This window comes from Cyclopterus lumpus, chromosome 13 (genome assembly GCF_009769545.1).
Source record: "Cyclopterus lumpus isolate fCycLum1 chromosome 13, fCycLum1.pri, whole genome shotgun sequence".
NCBI lineage: Eukaryota > Metazoa > Chordata > Actinopteri > Perciformes > Cyclopteridae > Cyclopterus > Cyclopterus lumpus.
In genome coordinates, this window is record NC_046978.1 from 9,066,299 (window position 1) to 9,081,613 (window position 15,315).

General features: G+C 45.0%; 1 protein-coding gene across 1 annotated transcript in view; it reads right to left on the reverse strand.

Moving 5' to 3' along the window:
* Positions 1-15,315, reverse strand: part of robo2 (roundabout, axon guidance receptor, homolog 2 (Drosophila)) — a 147,784-nt gene that overhangs the window by 55,144 nt on the left and 77,325 nt on the right. The gene's annotated exons all lie outside the window — the stretch shown is intronic.

Genomic DNA, 15,315 nt, shown 5'->3' on the forward strand with positions numbered 1-15,315 from the left:
AATGCACAACAAAAAGGGTGGTCTGGTGAATAACGGTGGCCTCGTAGCTAATCACCCTCGGGTAGGCCTTTTCATCACAGAGATAGCCTTTCACTCAGCAAAACACACAACACCAGCTCTTTATTAAACAAGGAGAGCAAAACAAACAAACACACACACTACCAGGATACAGCTTCCATACCAATGAGTGAACGTGCATAATACCTAATGTAGTTTAAAGGGACAAACTGCAGGGTCGCTCTGGCTCTCTGCTGCTGTGTGTACTCAAACAGATCACTCTCCATTTGATCTCCAATAAATCTAATCTGTGGAGTAGCACTTTAGGAATTTTAGCTACAGCAGCGTCCACCCATGCACCAGCGAGGGACACATGATTCCTCTGAAGGATAAAAGGACTGAGCTTATAGGGGGGGATGTTTGAAGATGCTTGAGGAGGGCTAAATTAAGGACAGCGCCACAGGTCCTTATGTAAATTCCACGTAGCACTGGGGACAATGGTGGGGAGGGCCAGGATTATACGAGCGGATAACTGGTCCCTGTGCTCCCGGCTTCTCTCATCCTTTCATTCAATCGCCTTACCCTCTACAGAAAGCCGAACAGCCATTGTGTTCTTATTTATTTATTTAGACCAAGGAGAAGGGAGAAGCAGGGCGGGGGAAGAGAGGATGCTTTCAACCCAATTATCCTGGGGATGCACCGGGGCACAGAGTGGGACTTTTGTGTTACATGAATTCAAATGAAACCTTTAGTAAGGAGTAATAGGGGAGAATACAGAAGAGGGAGAGGTTTTCTCTCAGTTGTGCAGGGCTGTCCTGTCAGAGCGAAGGTAATTAGCCAGATCCAGCATGGTGGACCCCCTGGCCAGGGTGGGCATAACAGCCACCACCACTGGGCTCTGTATTTTAAACAGGAGTCCTGCAGTTTAATATAAGAGCCAGGTTTGGACCATACACAGCCTGTTGTTTTCAAGATCGAGTTGGATTTAATTGCTCCTTTCCATTCATTGCTGATAGCACCCATGGGATTTTGTCATAATCAATTTCCTTTGAAACGGAACAGTGACAACAAAAAAAAACACGTTAGGTGCATCATTAAGGCGCGTGTGCCATGCAGTCTAATCTGATCTAAAATTGCATGGTACGTCACAGTAAATGCATCCCTACCCCGGCAATCTAAATAAATACTCAAAATGTGAAAACAGAAAGAAAAAAGAGAGCCAGCAACACGATCCAGCAAATAAAATACACTACAGGATGAGGATGGGATTAAAAACTGGGTTGCAAACAGATGACGCACCACTGGTAGAGGGTTATGACCTGTGTGTTGGTACGGGACTTTCTAGTACCAAGACATCACTCTGAGGAAATGGGGGAAGGGGCCAACCTAAACACACTTTAGTCCACTATCTAATCCTAACTTCATCAAAAGGCAACATTCTACTGCTAAAGCACACACACACACACACATTCATTTCCCCTTGCTTCATTACAGTATGTACATGTATCTCTTGTTGCCTGCAGGCACCTCCGTGGGCTCAAATACCCTCTTTCAGGGATCATAAGGCAAGTGAATGCTTTTATATTAAAATCACAACATGGCTCTTTTCTCTGTTAATCTATATGCGGTGCATTTTATATCTGTGTACCATCAAGTGGGTCTGGCGTATTTGCTGTCAAAATCTGAACTCCGGCTCCAACTCTGAGGCCCCGTAGGCATTCAGACCCGAATCATCCGACAGACGTAAGGTAATTGCCTTTCTATCCCCCTGAAACACGCCGCTCTTCTTCCACTGACAACATCTTACCTCCCATGGAGTTTCAACGGGCCCCAAACTCTGCTGTCTTGCTTACTTGCTTATTAATATGTATATATTTCTACATTTACACCCCTCTGTTGGCAATTGCTACAGCTGTCAATCTGGCTGCGGGCTAAAACAAACCCATATCTGAATAATATTAATCTGCCTTTGCCTCTCGTATTTTATTTATTGCCCAAATATCAAAGGAGTGGGCTGACTTAAATGAAGGAGCATCCGGCAGGGGGCAAAGCCTGGTACATTTGCAGCTCTTTCAGCTGGCACTGTTTCAACACCTTGAACTTATGGGGAAGGGAGTCAGCTTGCAATGTGCAACTGTGAAACAGCCAAGGGGTTGAGAGTGGAGGTCTTTGCCAAAATAGAAACACAAAGGGAGACACCCACACAGTTACTTTGTAAACCAGGATGTCCTACATTGGCAGGGGAGGGACATGCCGGCAACCATTAGGGACACACGCCTGTGTGTGTGTGTGTGTGTGTGTGTGTGTGTGTATATATATATATATTTTTTTTCTGACCTAAAATAGATTCTGCACAGAAAAAAAAAAAAAAGTACTCCCGATGCAGGTACATGACAGCGCAAACACCCGGCATCGTCGCATAGAGGTGGCAGAGCAAGGATATGTGAGGAGAGATATTTTGTACAGTGCACCCTTTTCTGCCACCCAAGATATTACTCACTGGAGGGTGTCACCGCTCGTCAGTAAGATTAGTGGAGAGCCTTGACTGAAGCGTCCAGCCTGCATACTGAGATAAGTGCTGACAAATGCATTCACCTACAGGAGGGTACCTAGCTTTGGTTCACAAAGGTTGCGCCACAGACTGATGTCCTCCGTTTTGACATTCACATCACTTTGATGGACATTCACGACACACAACTCCAAAAACGGATACGCAAACCTTGACAAACTGTGAAATGTTTCCTAAAAGCTGCAAGGCGTGGTATCTTTTTGTAATACTGCAAATGCAGATGTTTGCGTGGTTGTTATTACATTTCCCTTCCCTATTTACTGCCATGAAAGACCCGCCGTGCTTTCACAGATATACTCCTGGGTCAGGGGCTAAGAAACATAGACAGAGAGATTACAACAGCTAGAAGCCCGGGGCCATACCCTGGCACCCAGGCCCACCACCATCTACCCACACTCTGATTAGAAAATAAACCATGCACACACACACACACACACACACACACACACACACACACACACACACCTCGGAAAGCTGTAGAGAGGTTGCTCCAAGCTATAATATCATTTTGTTCCGAGTGCTTTTTTTGCGCTTCATCCGGCAGAGTGCTATTACAATACCGCCATTTTCAATTTCACCCTAAGAGAAAAGAGACAATATATATGTCACTTGACAAAACATACCAAATCCACTCTATGTGCTGTCGTTGGTGTTTTGTATTACTGTTGACGCTGAAGGCAGGAGAAGGATATTGCCACACTATATATTACAAAACTGTGAAAGGAGATGTGCCCCATTTGTCTGGATGCAAGCTGTTTCTCCGGGTCTGACTCGCTCATTTGCCCTCCCACCGGCCAGAGCTAACCTTTGCCCCCCCCCCCCCCATCCAGATGCAGAAATTACCCTCTCAGCAGGCTCACACATATCCCCTCCATTGCTCCGCTTAGGGGTTGCAGGTCAGACCAGAGAAACAGCTGCGAAAATATGACTGGCTGGCGGTGCCCAAGGCTGTACATCCTCTGAGAACTGAGACTCTCATCATTAGCAAAACTCATCAACATCTCTCTCTGTCGGTCTTATTCTCTCATATCACCATCAGAGGTCATCCTCTGTCTTTCTTTTTCTTCCCCAATCCCCCCAGCGTTGTCCAATGCGTTGCTTCCCGCCCCCTCCACTCGCTTTCACGTGCTTGTCGGGGGCTTTCTATGCACAGACTGCAGATGAGGTTTTGCAGATGAAGCCATATACATGCACACCCAATCATCCCCCATAGACCATGGCCAAGCCCGATATGATCTCCACCACCATTCTCCCTATCTGCAAATCCTGGGCCAAGGGATGTTAAATAACACTGTCACTTTCACAGATAAGATGCAGGAAATATGGAAAAGAGTGAAGGTAAAGAGAATCATATGGTCGGCGGTGATACCATGGTGGGGGGAAATCACAGGTGGCGATATCATATGAAATGTGCATCTTTAATAGAGCCTTGGATGGAAGAAAAGAGACAGGGTGTGTGTGTGTGTGTGTGTGTGTGTGTGTGCTCTGGCGAGAACGTGGAGAGAAAAGAGGCGAGGCACAACACACCATAACAGGGGATGAGGAGAGGATGCCGGATCAAGGTCAGTCTGAAGAGGGTCTGACTGTAAACAAATGCAGTGCATTCCATCAAACGCATAGCACATATTGTGCCTCCACCTCTGATTCACTAGATAAGCCTAAACAAACGTCCCTATTCAGAAAGCAGCCCCCTTCAAAGCAGCACCTCTAATTTGGCCTAACAAGCCCCTGGGCAGCACAATAATGACAGTGGGACCACAGTGGGGGCGATTTTTTCTGGTCGATCCAGGAAAAATGTGTGGTGTCGCTCCTGAGAAACAATATAATTAACTCTTAATGAACTTCTTTCCTAAAGCAATACCAACACACACATACATACACAGTCTCTCTCTCTCTCTCTCTCTCTCTCTCTCTCTCTCTCTCTCTCTCTTTTGCACACACACACAATTCAATTTAGCCTAATCCATGCTTTATGGTAATGTATAGCTCATTAAAATGTTAGTTAAAAACTCATTAAAATTCACTTGAAGAAGTAATGGCTTCATTACAGTGATATGCTGAAAAGCAAAGAAAAAGACAGGCACAGGGAGAAGAAAGAGAGCAGAGAGCGACAGCTTTCTAATCACTTAATTGTCTCTAAAATGGAATACATTTGCATAATAAATAACGCAGATTTTTTTTTAAATTTCTTTTTCATTCTCATAGCACTCTGTAATTAACCGTGACAATTAAAGATGCATTTTGTCCCAAAAACTGATTTTGGTGGCCACTCCAGTTTTCATTCTGTCTTGTTGATGGTCATGAATGTGTTTGGGGGGGCTTGGCAGATGCAGACAGTGCGACAAAACTGGAGCTGGCCGATACTGACGAACAATGTGCCCATGGGTCTTTGTGCCTGCTCTGATAAGGCACGATGTTGTGCTGATGCTTGTGCTCAGTCCAGAATGGACACTTTACAGCCGGAAGGGGGAGTAAGACGTGAAGGGAGGAGAAGAAGGGGAGGGGGGCCTGTAGATGAGAGTGGGATTGATTTCCTGCCAATTCCAGCACAGAGACAGCACAGACAGGGGTAGTGAGGCATCATGATGGAGCAGGTGGGTCTGCTTCCTGCGTCGGGTAAAGGAGGAGTGGAGAGGAAGTAAAGTGAGAAGAAGAAGAAGAAGAAGAAGAAGAAGAAGAAGAAGAAGAAGAAGAAGAAGAAGAAGAAGAAGAAGAAGAAGAAGAAGAAGAAGAAGAAGAGAGGAAGTCGTGCACTCAGGCAGACAAGCAAACGTCTTCTCTTTTAGTCTCCTATTGCATCAGTCCCATCTAAACACGACGGATAATGTGGTACGCGAGCTGCTGGCGCTTTGTGAGTACGAGTGGAAAAGTGGCTGAGTAGGCATACAGTTGAATAGTGAATCAGATCTTTGGAACATACAGAAAGCAGCTGGAAAAGCTGATCACTGTACGTCTTGTTGCAACTGGGGGTTTTGATTCTGATCAAAGTGTTGGTAAATTGAACCCTCGTGGTCTCTAGGTCTCTTACTCTGGGGGAGATGGCTTAAAGGAAACCAATCTTGAGTAATCACACTACCTTATCTTTGGCACTGCCATTACATACTGTCATTGTTACCAGCTGCACTGGTATTGAGTTGTGTGTGAGTCATCGTGGTACTGGAGACACCTGCTGTAGCAGAAACTGCCACAGAGGTGGTTTTGAGTACTTTGCCAGCTGTTTATTTTCTTTTCTGTCAGTCTGTGGATTTGGTCACAGAGATAGTGTCGTAATCGGGCAAGATGCAGTCACGAAACTTTACAGCTGTGTATTATGTCAAGGGGAAGCCACAGGTCTTGGAAAATAAAAGACATGCAAGTGGCCTATGTCTTCAACTTTTTCCCCTCATTAGTAAAAAAAAAAGAAAGAAATATTCAGTATGGACCAACCTTCCATCTGCCCTCTTAATCACCTTCTATACCTTAAATAATGTCTCAATATGTCATTATGGGCCAACCCAGTAGTGTGCATGCCACACATATAGTGTGAGTTCTTGGCAGCAGCCTGGGTTTGATTCCGACCCCCCCAGTCCTTCGCTGCGTGTCGTCCCCTCTTTCTGTCATTCTCCAGCTGCACTAATAAAAGCCCATAAAAAAAAATCTCATTATTTTCCATCCTCACCACCTTCCCTTCAGTGTTATAGTGAACATGTATACCCCCCCCCCACACACACACACACACACAGTTTCCTCAAGTAGCTATTCAAGTATAACAAACAAGTCCAGCTGTGACACACTGTCACACTAGAGGACTTACAGGAAATTACCTGGCTCTAAAAATAAAAGAGGTGTGTTTTCAGCATATTGGTGTGAGCTGTGGCCTAATGACATTGAGGTAGCGACCTTCTACAGAGAAAGATAATCCCCAAGATGCTGCTGAGCTGTGTCCATGCTGGGAGAGCAGGGCTGGAATCCCTCAGATACAGCTCAAAACACACACACACACACACACACACACACACAATCCAATTTGGTGTGGCACACTTACACTGGCATCTCTGGTGAAAATTAAACCCTCGCAGTCAAGTTTTGCAGTCCACTGTGCAAATCTTCATATTATCTTTAATAGCTTCCCCCTCTTTTTTCTTTATGCCGGCCTATTGGCTGCAGCTCCTTCTATGCGTCTATTTTATTGTTTTGGGCCATAATTGGATTGGCAGTAACGGTGAGCAGAGACGTTAAGATCTTGTAAAAGGTGTCACTCTGCTATAGCAGCCCTGTTTTAATTAAGCTCTCGGCTGGAGTTGATCAGCTTTTATCTCGCTCGCTGCGATGAGCCCCAAGTGGAAGTGTGCTCCACAGCGTCGTGCAGAACAGACAGGAAGAGGAAAGTGCTCACGACAGCTGTACTTAGCCCATTTTACTGGACGCAGCCTCCCTCCCCAGACACCAATATACACGCCTGGACCAAGAAGATACTGGGAGACGTCACAAAATGTCGGTGTGTTTGTGTGCACGTATGCCATTACTGTGTCTCCTTGTGCTCATTGTGACAGAGCCCCACCCATCAGCGGTGTGCAGTCGTGTGTGTGTACTGGTGCAGACGCAGAGCCAGCACAACAACATGGCAGCAGAAAATGGGCACAAACAAGAATCTAAACCAACACAACACTGCTGTAAATTCAAAACTAATCCTACTTTACTTTACTGCTGCTTGTGCGTGTGTGAATCTGAATGTCAGGCTGATGCTGTAGGCAGTGCTGTACGGGGCATAATGATTAGAGAGCTGTTCATCATAGTCCTCGCCTGTTCCCCCCTCCTCAATCCTCCTAATGGCCTCCTCAGATCACCTTTCCTTCAATCAATACCGCCTGAAAGGAAGAATCCCACACCTAAGGACACTTTGTTCGCCACTGTAGATCACAGGTGACACATTTTCTATACCAGGAATCATCTGCTGGTCCTGGATCAGAACCTTACAGAAGACTTTGAACCAGTGCTGATATCCATCAAATGTAAAAGTCTGGCCATTTTCGGGGTGGGTGGTTCGGGAGGGGGTTGTAACTGTGAAGATTTGTGAGCAGAGGCAGGCCGAGGTCTGTCAGTGTGGCGAATAGAAAGCAGGCAGCAGATGAGGCGGGGTGTTAAATCACATGCAGCCCAGATGCAGAGACATTCAAAGAGATTTATTGATCATTTTATAGATCTCAACTCTTGAGGAGGAGCAAAAATGTAACTGGTTACAGAGATGACCTTTACAACAGCCTCTTTTTTCCTTCCTCCCCGTCTTTTCCTCCCCGTCTCCATGACCCAGTGTGTGTATACGTGTGAGCTGTTTATGATTGAGGAAATCGAAGCGATTCACCATTTAGTTAGAGTGTGCATCTGAAAGACCCCCCCTCTGAACAACCAGCACCACTATCACCCTGAAGATGTGCTATACGCTTTATGTGTGTCTGCTGGAGCTTGATTGAGTGCTGCACATAACATCTAAATACTTGGAATGAATCGTAGTGCTGCTGCCTGCTCAGCAAATCACTGCAACATTAGGCTCAGCTCAGGAGCACACACTCATACACACACATAGTTTGATTTCAAGTGTCGCCGCTGTGGAGTATATGTCCGTTTGCATGGAAAGTAGAGCCATTCACCAACAGCACTAATAACACACTGATCAATCAATGCTGCACTGGAATACCAGGAGTCCACGGCTCAGTTAAATGGAATAAAACCCAGATGAGACAACAAACACGCATGCACAGACATGTATGGCGGATTCACATGTCTGTGCATTGAGATGCCACGCGGAACACTTCAGCATGGCTGCTTAAGTGCTCTGACATTAACTATCTGAGCACGGCGTTTAAATGATTCATCGAAGCTGTACGGGACATGCGCATGACAGTCGGGTTGCTTATTTCACAATCCAATTCGTGTTAACTGCATTACAGAGGAGTAATTGGGTTAGTTCCATCTGTAATCAGCTTACTGCCTCAGTGCAGCTGGCTATACCTGCACACCGGCTTATGTAACCTGCGTGCTAATGAGGGGAATTTCATTCATTTCAGGGCATGGAGTAGAAACCCAGGATGCTCGCTCAGGTAATCTGGGCTGCTGGAACCGTCAGTCTGTGTGTAACAACTCTGGTGTGTGTGTGTGCGTGTGTGAGTCAATCCATGCTCATGTTATCATGCAAATGGAAACAATCTGAAACACACCACTGGCTGCCATGCTCAGGATCTGTGCAGAGTGCTGTGTCTAAACCATTACTGCCATGCCCCCGTCTCCATTTCTTTCCTCCTGGATTATCCCATTCCCTCTGAAATGTTATAAGGCAGCACATCACGTATGCAGATTAAACAGTATTGTTTTCATACTGTGTTGCGACTGCAAACTTGTCCAATACATCTCTGTCGGCCGAGGTTAATCATTTAGGCAAAGGAACCAAGTTAATGAGGCATCTTCTAAACCGAGGCTATTTGGAGTTCTGTCAACAGTATTGACTGCACTGCAGATGGGATAAGATATCGTTGGAGGGCACCAATGACCTACATAGCAAGGACAAGACAGTGGCTCAACAGCAGCACAGCGATCCCACAGCTCTCCAGGGCACAGATTCTGCAGCAAAGAACCAACGCTAAAGAGACACTGTGTGTGTGTGTGTGTGTGTGTGTGTGTGTGTGTGTGTGTGTGTGTGTGTGAGAATGCAAGCATTTCCACTTCCACCCACGCAGTGTCCTTTATCTTTACAGTCCCCATCTTTTATATCACCCGGTAGAAGAATCCTGTGTGCGACTAGCTATATACTGCTATTACCACTAGCTGCTGTACAACACACAATCAATACTGATTTCACCTGGCAATTAACTAATAATTCAAGGAGCCAGAACTCCTGAAGATAGACGTGGGAAGGGGGTGGAGTGGGTATAGCTGTGGTCTGACACATGTCTGCTGTGAATGATGCTCGTGAGTAAATACAATCAAGTTTAAGAGCATTAAGGGACATTTGCTGATAACAGGCTTTATTACTCTATGATTAGGATGCAGACACATGTGATGTAGACCTGAAGTGGCCCTTGGGAATCTATAATTGAGGAAAGCTTTATTTACTTTAAGAATTCACAATATTAGTTTTAAATGAAATAGTATGTATTCCTATATACTAATAATGTCCAATAAGTAATGTGGTACACATTACAAAGAAAATAGAGACACTTTAATTGATTCAAGTGATTATAAGTATTCAACATATGGACAGTTAAGTTCATAATAATAAATGAATAATTAACTAATATATACTTGTATTTAAAGTTGTGATTTCCCTGTAGTTCCATATGTCTTCCTAATAAAATATTTAGACATTACAGAGACATAAGACAGATCGTCTCCAGAATGTCCTATTTATTTTATCTTAGAATACACAGTACACTATTTGAATGAGAAACTATGTCTACTACTCCTGAGGATAATACCTTTTACAGTAAACGTAGCCTTTGAACTGTCCTGAAATCAGTTCAATTCTGAAGACAAATCCATCTAACGCTTGGATCAAAGGTGACTATCTTGCCATTTAAGAGACAAGGCCCCTTTTTTCTTTTTTTTTTAATTAATTCCAGGTCCTTAAAAAGGTCACTGTGATACAATGACATTTGAAATCGCCATTTCTAACCCCAGAAAGCGGTGCGTTGGGGAGCCATTAGGAGGGACTGGAGTTGAGGTGGATATTTAGTGCAGCTGCATATAACACTTGAGACGTTTTTCTTGCCTCTGCTGGAATCCCTGATTGCACACAGTCACTGCACTCTCAGATCAGTGGGGGTGGTTGACACACATCTATGATGCAGGCATACGCACACAGAGCCTAACTCTCTCTCTCTCTCTCTCACACACACACGCGCACACACACGTTGATGCTATAAACCCTCTGTATGCCCGAACACAGAAACAACCAGACGCACTGTCCCCCGGGCATTGTGAGACTATGGTTGTTGTAAAACCCAATTAGTGTGTGTGGTTTTATCAGTTCTCTCACTTAGAGCCACACATTCAGATAACAGCTTCCACAAGATTGTGTTTTGCCTGCCTGGTGATCTGCCCCCTGCTGGACACACACAGCCAAACAGGTACATGTTGAAAATTACATATGAGGGGGGGGATTTACCGTGATCATGCATTCTGGGTTAATGCGTTCTCCATAGGAGCCCTAATCAAGATAAATGAGATGTAAAATCTCTGTGTGTCTGTTTCGACAAAAGGCGTATTCATTATCCAGAGGCAAAGCTTTCCCTAATAATCAACAGCCCACGACACACCGGGAACCACATGGTGTATGTGTGTGTATTTCAACATGCATGCATCAAGTAGTTAAGCAAAGATTGGAGTCACAACACCAGCCGTATGCCTGTTTTCAAACACCTCCCTCTCCCACAGCCACATTAAAGAGCAGAACAGAGTGGAGGCAATCGCAGCCGCTGTGCTGCGCAAGCATACCGCTGCACCGGAGCCGCCAAAAGAGCTTCTTCTGCATTCATGTGCCGCACCACTGTGGGCTCTTTGATGGCACAGATCACTGTCAAGATGCAGAGGTTCTCACCAAACATACAGTATGGCAGATTCAGCATTGTGTGGGAGCGCACATTGAGAATGCTTGTCCTGCACGTCCATGTGTGCATTTGTGTGACCCTGGTTTAGTCAATTTGATTAATATAGATTAGCTAATCATTTTCAAATGGAATTAGCATTATTGAATATCAAATGGCATTTTAGTGACTTTTCTTCCAATATCATTGACTTCACTGATGCTGGAGATGGCCTTGCTCAATAGGAGTCAAGAGCTAAGTAGCAATCCAGCCAAGAGACAGAGGAAGAGACAAAGAGGGGCAGCCAGAGAAACAGAGTGAAGTGTGTTTTCACCATCTTTCATTATTCAGCCTCAAGCCATGAATAACTGAATAACTGAATCCATGATAGTAGGGATGGAGGGTTGTGTTTTCATAAAGCATGTCTGAATGTGGGGGAAGCATAACAAGCCACAGGAAAGAATCCTCCTCCACTAAAAGAGGTCTTTAAATGAAGCGCTAGCAGCTCCACTCATGCATGACTGCCTCCTCTACGTCCATTTAGCACGGACCAGTGCGCCCCCCCCCTCCCCCTTTTAACTGGATGCGCTCAAAAATAAATAAAATATGATGCTTAAAATGTCTCCTACTTCTTAGAAGTGAACTGGATGGTTTGGCCAATGGGAGAACCGTTGTTGTTATAGCTACTATAAGAGCAGAAAGGTAACAAGTGAGCATTCTGCCAAAGAAAGGCACCCCTGAACCCACCATGCCACAGTGACAACCAGCACTTAACATTCTCCACGGGAGTTGAGATCTCACCAGGTAATTGTTGCATGTTTTACATCAACATGACCCCACAGCACTGTGCTACTGACGACACAAACAAGGCGTGTGTGTTTGCTTTGTCACATTACAGCGCAAGCGCCCTTGCCCAGCCTAAACCCCATCATTAACACAGATAAATCATTGCCGCTCTTCAATAGAGCACTGGCAGTTTAAATCTGCCTTTTTTTTCCCAATTCATCTGCTGATTACCATAATCACTTCATGGCTGACAATACTTTGTAAATGTGTGCACTATTAATTCCAGCAATTATGGGACTTAAATGCAAATGGCCTGCGAGTGTGGACGGACCCATCGATGGAGCTGATAAACAAACCCAATCTTACGCCTGCCACTGTCGAGTGACCTCCCGCTTCATCATTATCCTCTACCAGTTTTGTCTAAGCAGTTGAGGAGGAAAACTTTGCTTGCGTTTCTACTCTACATGCCGAAAATGGCTCCTAGACCAATTTATAGAGGTCATTTTACTGTGAAAATGGATTCATTCTGAGTTCACAGTGAATGCTTCTTGAAATGTAATGGCTGCTCTACTCTACACCACTCCAGCATATTCCTCTAGACAGTGCCTCAAGCTGTAGATCACTCTCCTGTCAGACCAGCAAATTCCGCCTCCATTAATAGCAGCCACTCATGTCTGGCTTAAATTAACGTGCAGGCTATCAATTAGCTTGGGTAAGGCCAGGCATAGTGTACTCAAGGGGAAAGGAGAGATGCATCCCGAATAGACTATGGACAGCGGACATTATTACACCTTTCTCTTTTCTGCTTTATTTTGACCTTATTTTCTCAAATAATCTGACAGAAAGTTTTCTTTTACCCTAGACCTTCATTTTGGCAAAATGCATTCCTCAGCCTTTAAATCCCTCAAAACAGAGTAAAGACACATGCACCTGCTTTTTACATCCAAAAGCAGCGTGCAGGACAACATGTCCACACACTGTACGGCTCCTCTGAATTGCATACATTGTTGTTGTCCCACACCATTATGGAAGATGTGGCTTGAACAATGGTATGGGTTCCTCAGCCCAATCATGCATTCATACACAGTGAACCACCATCTAACCTCATGATACCTTGATCAAATATGTTCCACATAACCCCTTGCAGTTTCTTTTTGATTATTCATGCACCCATCCATCTTGCCATCTACCCCTTTTCCTTGATGGGTTAATTTCTCTCCCATCACCTGTTGTGCGAGTGACCCTGAAGACCCAGGAGAATTTCCTAACAGGCTCCCATTGCCCATCAGAATTGATCGGTCCACAGCGCCCTGTCAGACGCGATCAATACATCATTCCTTCAGTAACAAGCCCTGCTTGCTTGCCGCCTCTTCCTTCCCTGCATCGCTTTACTTCCATTTTTATTATTATTTCTCACAGCGGATCGATGCAGGCAAACAGGCTCACTGTAAACCACACTACAATTAGAGCAGTGTCTAATCTTCTTGTTGACTCCATCTCCTTCACAACAGCCAGCGCATAAAAAACTAATGATAATGAAATCTAATAGGATTCCGTGGAATTAAATCACTTAAACAATGAAGAGGGCCCAGCAACAGCTCTGAACCAATAAAGATCCCGATCGAGGTATATACCAGTCAATATCTTGTATGCACATATGGCTTAACAAGGCAGAAGAGCGGCTTCTCTTCACGGTGGTGCAGCATTTGGCTGCTTTGAACAGGAAAAGGTGAACAAATGGCAAAAGGGTTTGCGAAAAATAATGAAAAAGAACAATGTATTTCAAAAGAAAACACATAAGCAAGCACATGTACTGTATACTCTGTCTGCTATCACACACACACACACACACACACACACACACGCACGCACACATGCTGCATGTACATGTGTGTGCCAACCCACATTAGAGAAATGACACGCGAGTGAACACAGTTGGAAGTGTAGATCTATTTTCATCCCATCAAGTGAATCTCTGCAGAATAAAATTACATTCCTATTATTGAGCACAGGAAATTACATGCTTTGTAGTGATAATCTAATTATAAAGTCATGCCTTAATTAGGTTAATTTTATTAGGGGAAGCACTAATGACATGGAATGTCAGCATTTTCCCCCCCAAGAACTTTAATAATATCCTATTTCTTTGTCTCTCTCTTTATCATGCAGGGGTTTCCAAAATTGAGGTTAAAACTGTCAGTGACTATGAGAGAGATGACTTCTGCAATGTCATCGAATTAGCAGCTGGTTTATGAAGAGACCAAAATAGAAGTAGAGTAGAGCTAATTTGATTATTGAATGATATATTTAACATGGCTGTGTAGTCTGGCCTGGGTTTGAGGGGAGGCCTGTATGAGAGCAGTGCCGACGATGCAAGAAAAGCTGCCTGCTCGGTGCAGGCGATGTACAGGGCAGCAGTGTGGAACTGCAGGAGTAATTAGCGAATCGGGCCCCAAGCACCCTGTGAAGTCCAGCCTTTGAAGGAAGGAGCTCAGACCGATCAGTGGCCCCTCTGATGTATGTTTGTGCGTCTTTCAAGGGAGTGAGAGCTGCTAATGAGGCCTCATCTATTACCATTTGAGATGTAATTAGCGTTGTTGGAGGAATGGAGCAGGGCCAAGCCAGAGTGGCTCAATCTGTGCTCTGGTTGCCACGTGTCCCACAAGGCAGCAACAGCAGGAGGATGAAGTGAGCGAGTGGAAGGAGACTCCCGGGAGAGGAGCCGGGGCCTCAGCAGCCGTGACACACAGGCCAACCAGACACATCGCCACCATACTGGAGCACAGGCGTGCATCAAGGTTGGCACCACCAGGCTCTTTGTTGAAGAAAGGGGGCCTCTAAAACAAACATATGCACATGTTGCACAGCCCCAATTAATCAGTTGAAGTATCTGTCGTTGTGCTTACTGGTCAAAGTTTTTGCTTTTTACAAGGCAAACCAACACTATCATCCAAAACCTTCTATTGGAATGAAATGTGATTTGCACGTGGACCTCTTTTGGGTGTCTTTACAGTTGTGTAAAGTTGGTATGGCACATCAAATGTGTGATAGATGAGTCTGATAACCTTCATGTCTTTTTCTCCCTCTCCATCCTTTTCGGAACACACCCTGCATTTTGTGCTATTCACAGCAGCAGTTCACTATTAGCCTTCTCCTCTCTTCATGTCCGTCTATGTGTATTTGTGTGTGTGTGTGTGTGTGTGTGTGTGTGTGTATGTGGCGAGGTCTGAAGTGACAGATTAGCAGGGATTCTAAGTGAGGGCCAATCTCTGCCTCTAAGGTTACAGTGGGGTGAGGTCAGGTGTGAGTCGTGCTCTGTTGGCTGCTTTAGCCGACCTTTAACCCCTTCACCTCATGGCCCTCCAGCCCCTGGGTGTCTGGGAGGGCCATGAGGGTCGTGACCGTTTT